This window comes from Galeopterus variegatus, unplaced genomic scaffold (genome assembly GCF_000696425.1).
Source record: "Galeopterus variegatus unplaced genomic scaffold, G_variegatus-3.0.2 Scaffold193, whole genome shotgun sequence".
Lineage (NCBI taxonomy): Eukaryota > Metazoa > Chordata > Mammalia > Dermoptera > Cynocephalidae > Galeopterus > Galeopterus variegatus.
The window spans coordinates 744,067-761,942 of record NW_007726304.1 but is presented as its reverse complement, the minus strand read 5'-3'; positions in this window follow the sequence as shown (position 1 = coordinate 761,942).

Genomic DNA, 17,876 nt, shown 5'->3' with positions numbered 1-17,876 from the left:
GCACAGTTCTACATTAGATTTAATATTTTATTTGTTGCTGTAGAGTATTATGTTCAGCCCCAAAATCAATATTTAATACTAGAATTAAGCTTAATTGTAGAATTAATACTAGACTACCAGAACTAGAATTCAATTAGTGCTAGAATTAATTGGAGAGGTGACTATGATTTTACCTGTAGAAAGCTGTGGTTCTAGGAGTCAGGAATACAGAAATGAAGCATAAGCAATAAGCTGACTTAAAATTTAAACATTTAGGCATGGCAAGGTTTGGCATTCATTTTACTGAGTGCCTCCTCTGCTCACTTAGTTCTGGGTTCGATTGGAGATAGGGAACGGTGGCAAGGTTGGGGGTGGGAGACAGGGTAAGTGATTGTGGCCAGGCAATCAACTCTGAACCAACCAGCAAAGCTAAGTGATGAATTCTAGAGTGCAAGCTGATTCCTGCATGCTTCAGGCTCAGAACACCTTTAATAAAACCTTCAGTTGTGAGGCAGCTTTCTGTGCTCCAAACTGTTAGAGTCCTGAGGGTTTTAGGTGACCAGACATCAATGTAAGATTCAAGTGATCCTTCAACTTCCAATTACAATATTAAATAAGGTAACATATAGAAAAATAGCTTGTTTTATGGCTGGCAGAAAAATAGCTGGCACATAATCAGTGCTGAGAGCTCTGATAATAAGTATAATTCCCAGCACAGATTGAACCAGCCCCTAGGTCATTGTGAATAAGAGGAATCACTCCACATCTTAAATCCAAGAGCAGGCTCAGGATTCTTGTCTGATATTGTCAGTGACTTAAAACTGGATCGCCAGGAAAAGAACTTCTTTCCATTGAGAAAAAGGATGATTTACTGCCAGGCAGCTTGAGACTCTATCCTGTAAGGACTTTTGGACCAGGCAACATGAGTCTATAAAAGATTAAAGCAAAAACTGATCATTTTCAAAGTTTAGATGTCCTGGAAAGCTTTTAAATCACTTCAGTGTTTAGTCTTCGTCTGTTTCCATTAAACATAGAGCAACATGTACATATTATAGTTAATTAATAGTTGTTGACTGTGGTCTCTAGGGAATAGGATGGTATAACATGCCATGCTTTGTAGTAAAGAAATGTAATATACTGTCCATGTCAGCTTATATTATAAAATAGAACTCACTGGTTGCATTGTGCTTGCAAATATTTTGATTGCAGTTATTCAAATTCAATAAAATGTAATGAGGTACTTCTAGCCTCTGGGTAAAACTGACACAGAATTTAACTTGCACTAGTCAACTGAAGGCACAAAATGTTCTTGGGGAAAATTACGCTTGCTGTACAAACATGCAACTCTTACCGACAGGTCCTTGAAAGTCCTGTGCATAAACTTCCTATGCACGTGAGGGGGCGGTGCTGATAACACCACTGGAATGAGGTAGAGTGTTCACTATCTGACATAATAAATTAAATTGTTTCTTAGTTTCCTCCTTAAAGGTCAATATTTTCATTTTTGCAACTTCTAACTAAGAGCCTTGGCAAATAAGCAAAATGGCGAGGGAGGGGAGGGGTCTTTTAAAAGAAATTTGGTGCCAAAGAGATGGTTTGAAATTAATTCTAAATTACTTTTTACCGGTTGGCACATGACCTCCCACAGTCATGAGACCTAGAGGCGAAGGTGACTTTCTCTCAGTAAATGGGATAGGGGATTTTTTTTTTCTCTTCCTCAAGAGTCAGGATTATGTGACCTTATAAATTGGTCTCATTACAGAGCTACTGACAGACAGACATATTAGTTGCTGCCAGTAAGCATATGGGCTGAAATTTGGAGGAGGAGGAGGAGGGGAGAACAGATGGAGTGGGGAAACAGAGTGATGGACGGCCCCCTCACACGGAGACCAGCTGGTAGGGAGCAGGTCATGTCTGTTACTGCTAAGCTGAGAAAGATAAGAGTGTCAGCAGTGGGAAGGGTGACATCCATCAATCAGCTTCTTCATCATGGAAGAATCAATCTTGTGGTTTGAGGGTGGAAGAAGGGGCCGGTCATCCCACACCCCACAGGTGGCAACTCAGAAGGGGGCTTGTCTTTCACAATGCCAGAAAGAAGAATGTGCCCTTCATGAGTTACCTTTAGTTGTGTGGGTCCTTCAGAATAAATTCAGTTTGTGATTTTATATCTTAAAGTTTATTTTCAAGTGCTTTTATTTTGAGTAAAATATTACATGAATGTCGCACTTAATAATATAAGAGAGCAACATTACAAAGATTTTCCAGGTGAACCCTAGGGTCTCTTCTCTCATGAATATGACACGTCATATGGCAATGTCCAAGGCAAATGGGGTGGAGGCAAGGAGGCTATCTCAGAGCTTCTGGAATGTAAGCTCCTGAGAGTAGTGACACGTTGATCTTCCTCATCTCTAATACCCTAGTACTTAAAACAGACGTGTGTAGTAAATGTTTATTAAATGAATTAAGTCAAAGTTGTAGTAAATGCCTCAAAATGATTTTAACTTCCAAGCAAATATATTTTCTGGTGCTTTCTAGTATTTATTTATATTGGTGACATCTATTAAGACTTTACCAACTGTTCTTTCCTGCTGTATGATCCTTCTAGAGATACAGAGACAACTGAGATACGGAGAAGCAGGAAGTAGAAATTTGACACTACAAGTAGTTAACAGCTACACTCAAGTGGTAGAGAGTTGCATTGAAGTCTTACACTCTGGTGAGGACATGATGAGATTTGGGAAAAGAACTGCCTCTCTTATTCTGGGAAATATACCTTAATACTACCATAATTCTTGGAGACTGGTTGGCTCTGCTTCAGGTTCCTTGAAGGCAGAATATTATCTTATTTATTTTAGTATTCAGTACAATGTCTTGAAAATAGTGATGCTTAATATTGAACCAATGAGTTTAAATGATTATTTTCTATTTATAGAGCTTTCTAGTCAAGCGTAGTTTCTAAAAACTAATTTGACTTTCTTAAATATTCCAGGGAGAAAAAAATGACCATGAAGGACTAGAAATGTGATCCAAAGATCATTTTGTTTGAAAATATTCTGTTCTATAATATTTATTTTAATAGAGAGACATTTATTCTCTTAAAGAATATAACAGTTTTAAGATGGTCACATGGAAATTAGAATGGTTTTGGAAGTTAGAACAGCAAATAGTTAAATCTAAAAATTTGACCTTAATAATTAGTTATAGGGAGGGAGGAATGGGTAAAGGACCATGAATAGAAATGATAATGTATATTACTGAATATATATAATGATTATTTTGATGTGAGCATCACATATTGCACATGAGTATTGATGTTCAATGCTGTACCGCTCAGATATGTACAGTCAACTTTGTTACAGTAAAAATAAATAAATAATTAATTTAAAAAGAAAAAAATTAATTATAAATAAAGACCAATCCAACTAAGAAGAAGGTGGGTGTTATTGATTTGTAATACATCTGAAACACATTGACCTTATCGAATAGATTAAATATCTAACATTCAATTTATATTTCCTTTTATGTTCTGACTAGGAATTAAAATATTATCACCCATAATGTACAAAAATAGTAAAATTTTTTGAGGTTTCTGAGCAAATTAATTATTTTTGTAAATGTATTTGGCTTTGAAAGTCAAGTTCTCTGTTAAGAGGTTTTATTATATACTAATATAATGTAAAGCTACTTACTTAATTAGTTTGCAATTATCCTAAAAAGCAACTGTCTTTTTATGAAATTAGAACGGATTTTGAATAATTAGAAAAGAGTTTGTCAGATTTGAAAATGTGCCCCTATTGAAAGTGTGGGGGACAGCTGACCCACGTGTGTAAGATTCACTTCAGGGATCCGACTTGACTCTCAGGAAGGACACATTGCTGACTTCAGTAACTGGTTTAAATAAGGGTTTCCTAATTGATAATGATGAGTTTGAATGAACAAATGAATCTTGGATTGAAGCAGGCTCACTGCTAAACATGTTAGGAGAGGAGACAATGATAAAATGCTTGGGATCTAGAAGAACAACTAAACTCCAAATCTGGTCATGTAGCCTTTGGTGAGCTAAATAACCTAGAATTCTCTTTTTCTTGTGAGACCTTGTGGAAATCAAAACGGGTAATGCATATGAAGCACTTGCCATAGTGTCTTGTCTGAAAAAGAGTTAACACTCATGGATAGTAACGTAGTAATGGTTTTATTTTTGCTGTCACTGTTAGCTTTGCTAACAGTGGAGCTTGGTTCTGAAAAATGCCAAAGATATTCAGTGCTTTCTTATTTCTACACTCTAAAAGCTACCACTGAAGAAAATCCTGGAATTCAGTCTTTCTTCCTTCTTTCTTTATTCCTTCTTTCTTTCTTTTTTCTTTCTTCCTCCCTTTCCTCTCTTCCTCCCTCCCTCTTTTCCTTCCTTTCTTCTTTTTGCATGTCCATACAGTCAGCAGATTTTTAAATATTTACTATATGGGAGTCTAAAATTTTCTGCAGGTACAACATTTAAATATATAATATTTCAGTTTCATTGTCTATAAACAAATTTTTTTATACTATCTGAATTATACCCTAAGGGGAAAAATACTTTATAATTATAAGAGGAAAAAGTGCCCAATATTAGTATCATTTGTCCCCTGTAAATATAGATGAGAATTTAAATTCCTAAGAGCATATTTTTCATTGAGTAATATTGATCATACCATAAAAATTTACAATAGATTGAAAGTGTGCCCTCTTCCAGGTGTCCTAGTGGCCTGCGAGACAGTCACTTTCTTGACTATCCTAAAATATATAGGAGCATTTTCTCTGAATGCATTTGCTTCTCTCAATGTGTAAGATATTGATATGCAGGCATTTAATAAAACAAGCTTGCTGCAATTTATGTTGAGAATATGTGCTGTCTCCTACCGAGGAATCTCTCTCCACCCCCCAATTCAATTTGTGCACAACTATTTTAATTTCTATTGATTCTAAAATAATATGGAAGTGAAAATAATAAAAGTAGATGTGGTCATGTATTTATATCTGTAAGTTAAATTTGTAATTTGAAACTTCATATACCAACACACGGAAATCGAGAATTGACTATGGAGGAGAGAGTCCAACCACAATCTGGATTATTTTTCAAATGCTTTGGGTTTGGCAAAAACTAAAATGTTTGTTGCCAAGCCCCTTTCCTCTTAATTTTAAAAAAATCATGTGTGTTTCAAGGGAAATTTAATCCACATGTTTCTGATTCATTTGCACTTAAGTTGTCAAACTGTTTTGTAATCACAAGTTTCTATCTTTCTTTCCCCACACAAAGTTGAGTTTTTACAAGTGTGCATAAACAATAACCTCTCAGAAGAATGAAATGAATTTCAAATTTAGAAATCAGGGATGGGCAAAAATGTGTATATCTCACCTGCTCTTGGGAAAGGGAAAGATTTTTGGGCTTTTGATCCTGACTCAAACCTTTTGATGTAGATGTTCACTTGCCCTTGGAAATATGTGATTCTTCTCTCCAAAGAAAAAGTATTTTTAGAGTTCAAAATATACAGTAGAAGGTGCTAAATGACCAATGAAGCAGAAAGATTCTAACTCTTTAAAATTATAAGTAAATATGATCGTGAATAATATGGTTTTATTTTATAACAAAAAAACACTTATTTTAAACTTTATAATCTCCACGATTGGGTTTATTTGCCACTATCAACTCTTCATCTAAAATTACAAATAGGAGAGTTTACAGGGAAAAAATAAACACAATTTTTTTAAAGTTTGTTCCATCTCTGAAAATAGCTCAGAATTTGTGATATTTACATATTTTTCTTATAAAATATTCTGTAGTGGGAGCTCAAATACTGAAGCTTGCTATAATAGAATGTCCCATTTGGGAACATTAGGAACTTTTGTTTTATGAGAACTCTACAAGAGTTACTCCCATTTGGATCTCTTAGGAAGTGCTAATTCTGAACACTTCCTCCTTTATCATGAGATCAAACCGTTTGGACTGCTTATTATCATGTACTCAGTAAAACTCAATCTGTTGTGTTAATTAGTTATGTAAACACATTCTATAATTGTGGAGACAAAGCAGAACTAGACAACTGGGTAGGTGAGAAAAGATCAAAGATCTTCCTTAATAAATAGTTAGGTAATTAGTGTCTGTCTTGTAGTTCTTCTCCAGGGGGTCTTTTAAACCCAAGCTTGGGAAAACCTGCTTAGTGAACAAGTAAGCTTCTGCAGAAACAAATCTTGCCAAGCTCCCCAGACTGACTTGAAATCAGTGGAGTGAGAGAAAAAGAAGTACAAAAAAGGGGAGATAAAAAGGGTTCTGAGTTCTTGTTAGGGAACCCCTATTCTCTTTACTAGCTTAAGAGTAAAATATGAAAAAGAATTATCAGATCACATTTAGCCTATTTTTATATTGAAAAAACAGCTTTCCCTGCCTCCCACGCTCACCAAGAAAGATTGTATATAGCTCGCTCTGAAAATAATCAGGGTACTGTGGTGTCTATAACTCTCAAAAGATGTTACTAAAAAGTACCTAAACTTTAGGGGGAAAAAAGGCCTCCGGGAGGTGCTTTCCGCCCTCAGCATTACCCTAGGCTTTTTTCCTGCCTTCTGCTGTCTAATTTACTACACACTTTACTAAACCATATTCATTTGCTATCTCTTCCAATCAGAAGAACTGCTCAGGAGAATGGGGAGTTTTGACTGTTTTCCACTGATTTGTTCAGTGACTGACTGAATGAAAGAATGAATTACAGATAGTAGTTTTCTAACCATTTTAGAAGCAGCTTGGTATAATGTGGAAATGTGTTCCACCACTTTTATATGGCCTTAAACAATTAATCTTTCTGAATTCTATTACTTCTATCACTTTTCTATTAATTCTATGACTTCTATCACTTAATCTTTCTGAATTCTATCTCCTCACATGTATATGTGGTAATTATTATCTCTGTTTCATGGTGGTGTCAAGATCGAACATGATTTATGTAAACCTCCCAGCAGAGTGTCTGGCACTTGGCAGATACTCAGTACATTGTGGTGGTTGTTGTCATCATCACTTTTTTCCCCCTTTGTCCTTATACAAGCCAAATAATAAGACCCTTGAATTTGATATAAATTTCTCCCTGCTTTTTAACTTGCTCTTCTTTTCTTCAAGTTTTATTCATATTTTCTTAATTTTACAGTATGTTCTTGATGGTTAATCATCTCAAATAAATCAAACAAATACAATAGCATTTATTATAAAAACATAGTAATTATTTAGTAATTTTAACAAAGATAATTTAACAGTTTTTTAGGACTATTTAACTTTCTCCTAAAATTCCAACACATTTGTAAATTACTACTTAGCTCCCCGATTTCCAAATATGCTATAGGTAGGGGTGGGTATTTCCATTTCCAGGGGTTGGTGTTTCTAAACCCAGGGACAGTAAATACCACTTTGCCCAAGGTTTTCAAATAACATTTTGCATGCTTCCTTGCAGGCCTGGTGGAAATAGACTTGTCCCAGATCCGTATCTAAGATTTGCCTCAACCTCAGCTCTGTCTTTTAACTTCAGATCTAGTCTGTAAATGACAGTCTTATCCTGAAATCCCCTCCATGAAGGCTGGGAGTGTAGAAGAAAAGAGGATGATAAAAGAGCCCGAGACATTACCCTTCTGGCATGTCCTTCATCTGGCTGGATTTTCCAGCACCCTGCCTGTTTCACACATTCCCAGTCGTTATGTGATAGTCAACTTAAAAATACTTTTTTACCTATTACAAAAGTAATAGGTAAAAAAGTAGTAATATGTGGTTGTTGTAGCAAATTCTAAAAATGTGGACAAACAAAATAAAAATGAGTAAAAATAGTTTATAATATCACTAGCTATAACCTTTTTCTAGCATATAGAAATATTTATTATCACAAAAATGTAGTATAATCTAGATAACATTTTGAAATTTGTTTTTTCTCTTTATAATTTTGTGTAAATATATTTTCCTTATCATTAAACAGAGGTACATCACCTTGATGATATCATTGTATAGGTACATCACTGTTTATTAAAACAATCTTTTGTCAGTAGATTTGATGGAAATATACATACATATTTGGGCAAAAATTTTAAATATGGACTTTAGTGGTAGCTAAGAAAAAAAGACTTGTCACTTTCAGGTTTTTTCTTACCATATAGCTCACTTTAAATTCTTTTTTTTTTCTTTCAGGTAAGCCTTGTAAATAAAAGCACACATGCAAACTATGGACCCATATCAGTAACCTGGAATTCCAAGAAAAACCTTCTTTTTCTTGTTCAATATTTTCTCTGTCAGTGTCTAGCACAACTCTATTCAAACAGTAGTTCTCAATCATTATTAGCTGGATAGTTGAATAATGAAACTAAATCATATGTCAATACCATCTTGCGAGATCTATGGTTGCAGTTTTACTGGTTGGCTTGTTTTGCCACTACGGGAATAATTGAGTTAATATTGCTTCCTTTTTTGCCCTTCCCTCCGTCAGTGTCTTTATTACCTGAAGCCAAGTTAGTATTCTCCAAAACACTAGGTAGTCCTGGGCCAGAACTACTTGGAGTACTGAGTATAAATGCAGACCTACTGATACAGAATATTTAAATTTAGAGCCCAGGAAAGCGTGAAAACTATTTCAATGTGTGATCAATTCTGTATCACAATCAATAGAAGTATAGAACATGTTGCACTTCCCAGCATGTGTGTAATTAATGTATCATGTGGAAAGACAGAACTGGGGGGATAGGGAAATCTGATCAGTATTTTCATGAAGTCAATGGCATTCCCTTCATGGTTAGAGGATGGTAAGGATCGAGTGAGGGTAAATCAGTCAAGTTTGAAGGTCAATTTTGTTTTATGTGGAAATAATTTCATTGGGCAATTCTAATCAAGAGAAGAAAAATGAGACAAACAACCTAGGTTTATAAAAGTTTCTTTTCACTGCTATTTTTCTTTATATCTGTGGCATCTTGAAACGCTGATGTGAGTTATTAAGAAAAATGCCCATCCACTGGTTATAAACAAGAATCTAATGTTTTCTTCTACAGTTTTGTTGCACAGTAAGGGTTTTGCATACACCTAAGTATATTAGGTATTGTTCATTCTACAAATGCATTAATTACATCACTCTGTCTAATCAACCCGAATGAACTAGAAACCAATCTTAAAAAAACTTTTTTGCAGGAAGATGTGAAAATTAATATGGCATGTAGGTGCTGTTGGTTCCAATTAAAATCAATATCTGTCCTGATTTGTGCCTCTTGTCTGTATGACAGCAAGGGGGCTGGCTAAGGGGATACATCTGCTCCTCTCTCCCAAAGGGGCTCAAAACAAGTGAATGACCTGCAGTGTTTATTATTAAGTTTTCAAAGGGAAAGTTGTTTTGGTCTAATTGAAGCAATAATATGAGAAAGGTTATTTCTGGTCAGTTCCCTGCTGTTTTCACTCTGGAGAATATATTCCAGGTGTTCACTATGCTGCACCGCGGTACAGTGCTGCCTTCCCTTGAGTTTAGGCATGCTAGTGCCCGTGGAGCAATAAACTAGCGTTAGTAGTTTAAGCCGGTCTTGGCCTCTCGGAGGCTTTTTCAGTTAACTTCATAGTAAACCAGATGGTTAATGACCACATTCATTTTCAAAAGGTCCATTTGCAGTGGAATAAAGCAACAAGATTTTATAAATCTTTAATGCATTAGAGAAAAATTTATTTTATTTCCCTTTACTCCAAACCTTAGCCACACCATAAAGAGGAAATATAATGTCATGTTGTTATCCTTTACTTTTTAAATAAGTTTTTTTCTTTCCATTCAGATTGGTTAACTCCAAGTAAATAAGCGGAAAAAATAAAAATCTAATTAGTTAAAGTATTAGCCATCATTGATTTGTAACTGCTTATTGTATTTCTTTCTTTTTGAGAAATATATTCTAGCTCCATTATTTTCAAATATCCTTTAGATGCCAAAAACAATATCATAGATGGTTGAGTAAGCAAATAGACTCTGAAACTAAATTTTGGATAGAAATGTAAATATACAGTACATAGTGTTTGGCTATAATTTGCCTGAGATATATATGACTGGCCATTTCTAATAAAGGATAAAAGTTGTTGCAAATAACAGTTTGGGTATTTCAGAGGTGACTTTCCACTTATTAGCCAATTAATATATGCCATAAACTTATAGTCCTTTGGGATTTTTTCCCCCTAAGTTGCAAAATTGAAAACAACATATTATTCAGTAGACGTTCATCTTAATTTCGAGAATTGTATGCAGTATTCACTTAAAACAGTTTAATTTCAATTAAATTCCCAGGTAACCCATATTGACAATTGTACAAATAAAAACTATTCTAAAGTTGAAAGTCCACTTCTTCCTGGTTCTGAGTGAAATTCTGGATCTTGATTTTGCTTATTTTCATCTGTGAACCTAATATGAACTCACAGACCAAAATAGTCACGTTAAGAATATGGGCTGGATTTCAGGCTAATCAGGGGAAATGCCTGGGGAGGGTGGTGGTGGTGATGTCTGTTGCTCACCCGCTTAATCACGCAGACGTTCTGAGTCCAGGATACTTCCAGCGTCTGAGTGGTAGCGATTTCTCAGTTCACATTCCCAGATGTGCGAGTCAAAGGGTCTAGCACCGAATGTCCTCAAAGGAGGGGCCCTTGGATGGGAATAGCTTTGCCTCTCCAGAAAAAGAATAATAAGTGGCACCGAGTGTCAAGGGCATCATATTTATAAAGCACTTTGGGTTCTTTGGATGAAATTCAAAATGCTCCGCAGTATGATTACTTATGAATTTTCACTCACTCCAAGGAGAGGGCGGAAACCCAGCTCCAGTTGCTGTGCATCAGGCGAAGGAAGCTGACACGTGCAATCCTCTCTTTATTCTTTCCCTGCCCCTCTGAATACCACACACATAGCAACGGTCAATTACAGGGGAGCAGGTGAGGTGTGCAAATTAACACAAGACAGAAGTGGTGAAAGTCATGGGGGTGGGTTGGAAATGGAGACGAGAGAAGGCAAGTCACACAATGCCACTTAATAAACATGACAGTTAATAAAAGAAAATTTAAATCCTTGAACAGGAAACAGAAATTTCCATTCTGAGTGTTTCCAAAAGGTTTATGACGTTATGGTCTCCATTTGAAGAGATCTATCCAAAACAAAAAAGAGGGTCCTTTTAAATATGCAACTACCAAAGAGAGAAAGAACCATTGTAACTGAAAAGATTTAAAATAACAAAAAATAAAATAACGTTATCCTATTTCAGGGGCCATTGTTGTTAAAGTGTGCTTAGACTATTTGGCTTATTAAAGGCTGTAGTCGTATTGCAGAACCAATTATTTGTTATTATTTAATAGTCATAAAAGAACTCTCAGAGATGACAATGAGATAAGAAGGGAAGTATCTGTTACTTCCCCTGCCCTTTGTAAAACCTCACAGCAGGTGATGCCAGAAACCATAGCAATCACTGCCAATCTTAATAGACATTAATGTGTAAGGCTCTACTGTATAATGTAGAATTCATTATACCTTCAAAGTTAACATCCTCACTGATCCTTTCTACAAGATAAATAAGCAAACCATAAAATCAACTCCTGAGTGCATATTGTTCTATGGTTCAAGATGGACTTAAATCAAGAAATCCATTACTAAGGTAAAAAATTGGAGGTGTATTTGAAAGGTCCTTTGTTTTACATGAGAGCACATTTTTAAAAACTGGAGAATGATAAAATGCATGTAGTGCCAACTGTGTAGATTACAAGTTAATTTTTTTATTATTAGTATGTTCTTCAAGATCATACAATAATGCACAAATGAGCTTCTTTTATCACTGTCTTGGAGACATTTCGAAGACTTATAGTTGATAGAATGTGAGATAACAGATCATTTACTCTATAGTTCTTCAAAACACAAAGGTGACTTTGAAGTGTTGGTTTCCTTACAACCCTTCTGTAAGGCATGGCAAATTATCTCATTCTTTGTTTTTTTCAAATAAGGAAACTAAGTCACAAGCTGATTTATTCACTGTTAAATAAAAAGCTTTGATCCTCTGTATTTAAAATTGCTGTTTAATTATAAAGTTTTTAAGAACTGCTATCACTGACATTATATAATTTGCTAAATGAAAGCCAAGTGGCCTGAAAAAAAATCTTCCAACAGTGCATTGCTGTACTGAAATGAACTAGTTTAGTAATCATGAGAAGCTGGGTTTATGGCTTCACCACATTACTATTCATAGTAATTATTTTTCTTAGGCTGGTGAGGGTACTGGTAACTAGCACACCCCTGATTGTTGTTCATAACTCTGGAGCAGAGTTTGTGGGACAGGATTACTTTACTACTGCAGAAACTCTCCTGCAATAGATATATATATATACAATGTCAACATAATTTTTGCAGTAGCTGTTACAGGTACTAGTACCTCATATTTGCATGTTTACTTTCTAGTTTTCAAATGTTTTGTAGCATATCATCTTAGAATTTGAAGATCCTGGAGACCAAGTAGCCAGACCTCTTGATTTTACAGACAAAGGAGTTGGAAAGGTCAATTGTCTTCTTTAAGTCACATGGAGACCAAGGGCTAAAGTCCAGAAATACTGATTATTTTACTCAATGACCCCAGGCTGTCTTAATAGACATATCTTATTTGATCCTCATAACATCCATGTGATATGGGAATTGCTATCTAAAGTTGTTTTGTAAACAGGAAGCATGGCTTCAAGGATTGCATGATACTCCAACAAGTGTCTTCTCAAAACTTACTAAGGACAAAATTTGGTTTGGTACTTAAGCCTTTTTCAAAATTTTAAGTCATCTGAAAGGGCTCCCAGCAACATTTCTACTGAGAAACTGTCATGCCATTTCATTTTACCTATATTGTTATCTATTAAGGGTCAGTTGGAACAAGCATTGGTTAAATCTCTTGAAGACCTGTGACACTAGTGTGGTTTGTGTTAAATTATAACTTCCGGAGGACTGAAAGATTTCATTATATTGCTAATTTCATACAATAGTTATTAGTGGATGAACCAAGATATTTTGCTTATGACTCTTTCTGAGATACTAGACTTGAAGCTATTATTCTAAAATGAAGCCATAAGAAAAACTCCACTTTTGTTTTTAAAATGTTCCTTTGCCACATTATTCTTTTTGTTTCCCAAATATTCTAAACTGTTTACATTTTCTGGCTACAGAAAGATCCTTGCTATTCCCAATAAAGACTGTAAGATGCTCTGATCATCTGTTTATTTCACTGGTTGCCCTTTATTTTTTGGTTCAATAAATATTTACTGAGCACCTTGTTCATGGCAGGCACTGTTCCAAGAACTTGGGAAGGAGTATTTTTTTATAAAAAAAAAAAGAAAAAAGAAAAAGAAAAACTTTCTGTCCTCCATTCAGCTTATGGTTGGGAGAGACATTGAACAAGAGATTTAAAGACATTGAACAAATACGTTTCATTGAACAAACAAATTTGTAATATGTTAGGTGTGAAAACTTTAAAGGGTAAAAATGAAGCTGGGTAAGGGGATAGGGAGTGCCAAGGAGGGGCATTGCTGATCTATACACAGTGGTCAGAGAAGGCTTAGATGATGAGAGACATTTCAGCAGAGAACCTGAAAGAGCCACGCAGAGATCTGAGGGAACAACATGTTAAAGGAATTGAGGTAGGACTGTGTTTGGCATGTTCAAGGTAGAGCAAAACATGGGGAAAGTGGAGGTGAAGTCAGAAGAAGCCAGAACATACGGGGGCCTTGTAGGCATTGGGTAAGTGACAGGAGGAGTCGTTGAAGGGATTAGAGCAGGGAAAAGATAAAAGATTTTATATTCAAAAGGTCTGTGTTAACTGCTTTGTGAGAATAAACTGGAGAGGAAAAAGTGGAAGCAGCAAGGAGAACAGTTAGAAGGTGATTGAGAAAAATCCATCTGATAAATGATGATGGGTTGTCAGGAGAGGTCACAAATTCAAGTTATATTTTGACAATAAAGATAAGAAGACATATGAGTATTCAAAGATTTGATGTGGATTTCAGAAAAACAAAAACAATCAAGGATACTTACAAGGTTTTGGCCTGAAGAACTAGGACGATGATATTGTCCTTTTCTAGAAAAAAAAAACTGATAGAGGAACATTTTGACGGGGAGAGGGTCAAGGGAGTGAGCAAGGGAGTGAGGACAAATACAGAAACTTCTCGGTTAAAATAGGTAGGTAAGGAGGAGTTACCTAGATCATTAAGAAGAAATGGCCAGTGAGGAAGGGTCTGCTGTCTCAGAAGCCAAATGAAGAAAAAAATTTTAGGGAACAAGTAATTAGTTGAATTTGCCTTTCTATTTGCTTTCTAATCAAAAAGATGTTAAGGGATCGGCTCAAAATGAACATCAAGTTACGTAGTTTAAGTACGATTATACCTTTTGAAAAGTTGCCTACTCGTAAAAATTAATGGGAGATTTATTTATAGTTCTCTGTTCACAAAATTACTGCAAACAAATCTTTTCCAAATACAGGTTGGGTCTGAGAAGATTTGCTCTAATGTAATTTTTCATTCTCTTAAAGAAGGCAATGTGGAATAACAACAACTCTGAAGACTGATTTTCCTGGAAAGGCAGTGTGTTGTAGTAGAGGGAACACAGGCTTAGGAAAAAGGGCAATCTGTGTGTGAGCCCAAGTTGCACACACACATTAAGTGGCGAGGCCTTGGTCAAGATGATTCACTCTCTTCTACTTAAAGCCTCACTCCCTTCCTCCTTGAAATGTGGATATTAATACCTACCTCCCAGAATCACTATGAAAATTAAATGAAAAAATTTAGGTAATGTGCTTGATATATTGTGAACACTTAATTTCTGAGTCATTAAGTGTCTTTCAAAACGGCGATTTGCTTTGAAAGAATTGCATTAGCATCTTCCAGGTGGATATTCAAATGATCTTGATTGAGAACTATTTGTTTAGTGACATACACAGCTTCTTTTAGTTGATGAAGTTAATACTTAAAAATTTAAAGCAACTGTTTACTTTCTCCCAGTTTCAACTCTGGGATGAAAAAAATCATCAGAATACCTCTTTTTACCCTCGTTTCACTTAGCCATTCTGGCAAAGTCCACCAACATGAGAAAAGTAACTACTTCCTGCAACTTTGTTCAACCCAGCTGGAAGATGTGAATTAAAAAGACTTTCCTGAAACAGCTGTTGCCTCCAAGTTGAGCAGAATTCTCTGGAGAGAATATATTTTTAAACACAAATAAAATGATTTTGTGACAATTTTAAGTACTCTGTGTATATTCTCTCTAAATCACTCTTCTGTGCAGTCCCCAGTGAATAAGGAACCTGGCTGAATGCTTATCTATCTCATCTCTATTCACAAAGTGATTGTTGCAATATGAATTCAGAGGATGGATCTATAATCTATTACCAAATGAAAGAAAATTCATCTTCAGAAGAAACCTGAATGAAGAGAAGATTCTAATTAGATGCTATTTGTTTTTAGTGGTAGTTTTTTATTCCTCAGGTGAATAAGTTCCATTGTAACCAAGATATTCTTTTATCCAGTTGACGTCCCTGCCATCTCCAGGCCCCACAGCACAGTCCAGGGGGGACGAGACTTGGAGCTCCTCTGAGCTCATCACCTTGGAATCTCTGTTGGCTAGAAACATGGCTTTTGTTAACTTAAAATTCTCTTTTCTATACATCAAAGATAATGAAGCCAAAAAAATCTAAAGTTTCAAGCATGGAAGAGTCAAATATTCCCTTTCTAATCTAGGTTTGACCAGAAATAAAGAGAAAAACATAAAACTGATGGAAAAAGAGACAAAGGATTGCTCCGATCACCAACTCTCAACAGCTTAATTTGAGGTCTGTACAATTTACCTGATATACATTAAAATTTTAGGGTAGACTGCTACATTTGGAGTGGGGAACTTTTTATTTGCAGTATTATTTAAACATTTCACATCACAATTAGTGTGTAATAATGAAAATATGTATTGAGTATCAGTCCATAGGAAATATTTCATTAGGGAACAGTGAGGTAATTAACTAAAGAACAAAGCATTTCTCTTGTTCTTCAAATGAGAGTTCTGTGCCTTTCCTTAAACACTAAATAAAATTAGAATATAAATTTTACATTCAAGCTAAACAGATAACTACTTAATTCAAACATGTCTGTTGAGTTTCTTTCATGTGCAAAACTCTGTACTAGGCACTGGGATTATAACAATTAACAACAAAAAGTTTTCTTCATTAAAGGAGTCCAGTTCCTAGTTAACTTGGACAAAGTCTCAAATGATCTAAGAAAAGGATATAGACAAATTAACTGAAAGACAGAATAAAGTGTTCAATTCAAGGCACATAAAAGAAAAAGTCATTGTTGATTGGTGATCATTGAAGGCTGTTGCTGAGTTGCATAAAATATCCTTCAACAGGCAGAAAACAGGATCTTTCTGGTTAATGGAACAGCTGAAGCAAAGCTGTGGAGTTGTGAAAATTCTTTATTTGTTCAGGGAATGGAGAATAGACTTGTGTATCAAGAGCACAGGGTCCATGTAAGGATGAAATAAGAAAAGGTTGGGATCATAACCTAGAGATATCAGAATGCTATCTGAGGAATCTGGACTTGATCCTATATATTGAAAGCTCTTTGGAGTAGGAGTATGTCTACTTACAGTTAAGAAGAGATTGTTAGGACTATATATAAATTCATCAAGAGAAAAAAAAATGTAATTTGCCATGTTAGCTCTAAATGAAGAAGTGTTAGTATGCTCTGAGTTCTTCCTTTCTCTTAAAATTTCAAATTGAATTTAATATTTTTTCTTGACATTAAAAAGTACTTCTGTTCAACACAACAATCACAACAATTCCTTGAACTTGTTAAGACAAGCGAACAGATATGATGTTAATGGGGGGGGGAGGAGAGGGGCAGAAAGAGGAATTGGTAAAGAGACATGAAAATCAACTACATTGTCTATTGATAAATTAAAATATTAAAAAAAAGAAGAGGAAAAAAAAATTACCTCTGTTCCCAACAGAGATTGGAATACCATTGGCACAGCATTCTGTAGAATGTCTTGATACTCCAAGTATTTAGATATACTTGGTGTCTTGTCTTCTCAGCACTAAACTTATTCTACAGCCTCTGTCTTTCCCAGTTTGGCTCACTGATTTTTCCACCAGGAGGATATCCTACTCTTTATTCTGGCACATCCTGAATTAAAACAAATCTTCCAACCCCCATTTCTTCTATTCTGCTAAAGTTTGGTATTCAGGGGTCTTGGTGTTGATCACTAGGCTCTTTGCCAGCCATACCCAGAATTCAGTGCCCTCTAATGGCACCAACCCAGCAAGGCTATTGTGAGTCCCTCTTCCTTGTCATGCCCTCTGCCAGCCCTAGAATTAGAATCCCATCCTTGAACCCCATACCAGTGACCACGGCCTTGGTGCCTATGAACAAAGAGATCTTGGCTGCCTGTCATTCCACCTCATTTGTAATTCTTGCCCATGTCCTACTACTAAGTGTTATCAGACTATATACATAGCCAATCTTTGTAGCTGGGAGAGTTCTCTGACTCTTTATACTTATTGGTTAACATCTCTTGCCAAATCTTAGCTCTCTCTTCCTTCTTGCATTTTCCTATTGTTGTTAGGAACCATTGAACTTCATATATGAGTGTCCACATATACGTCAGTGCAACTACAGAGTTTCCTAAAATATAGAAAATTGGAAGTTCTTTCACAGAAAGTCAACAAAATATGAACTTTTGCACTACGTGAATTAACATGATTGATCAAAGGCTGTTTAGTCTGCATTTAGGCTTGAAGAAATCAGAAGTTTAATGCTTTCCTGTAGCTCAGACAAGCAAGTAAACATCTGCACTGCTATGCTCTATAACAGGCTCTATGTTGAGGTG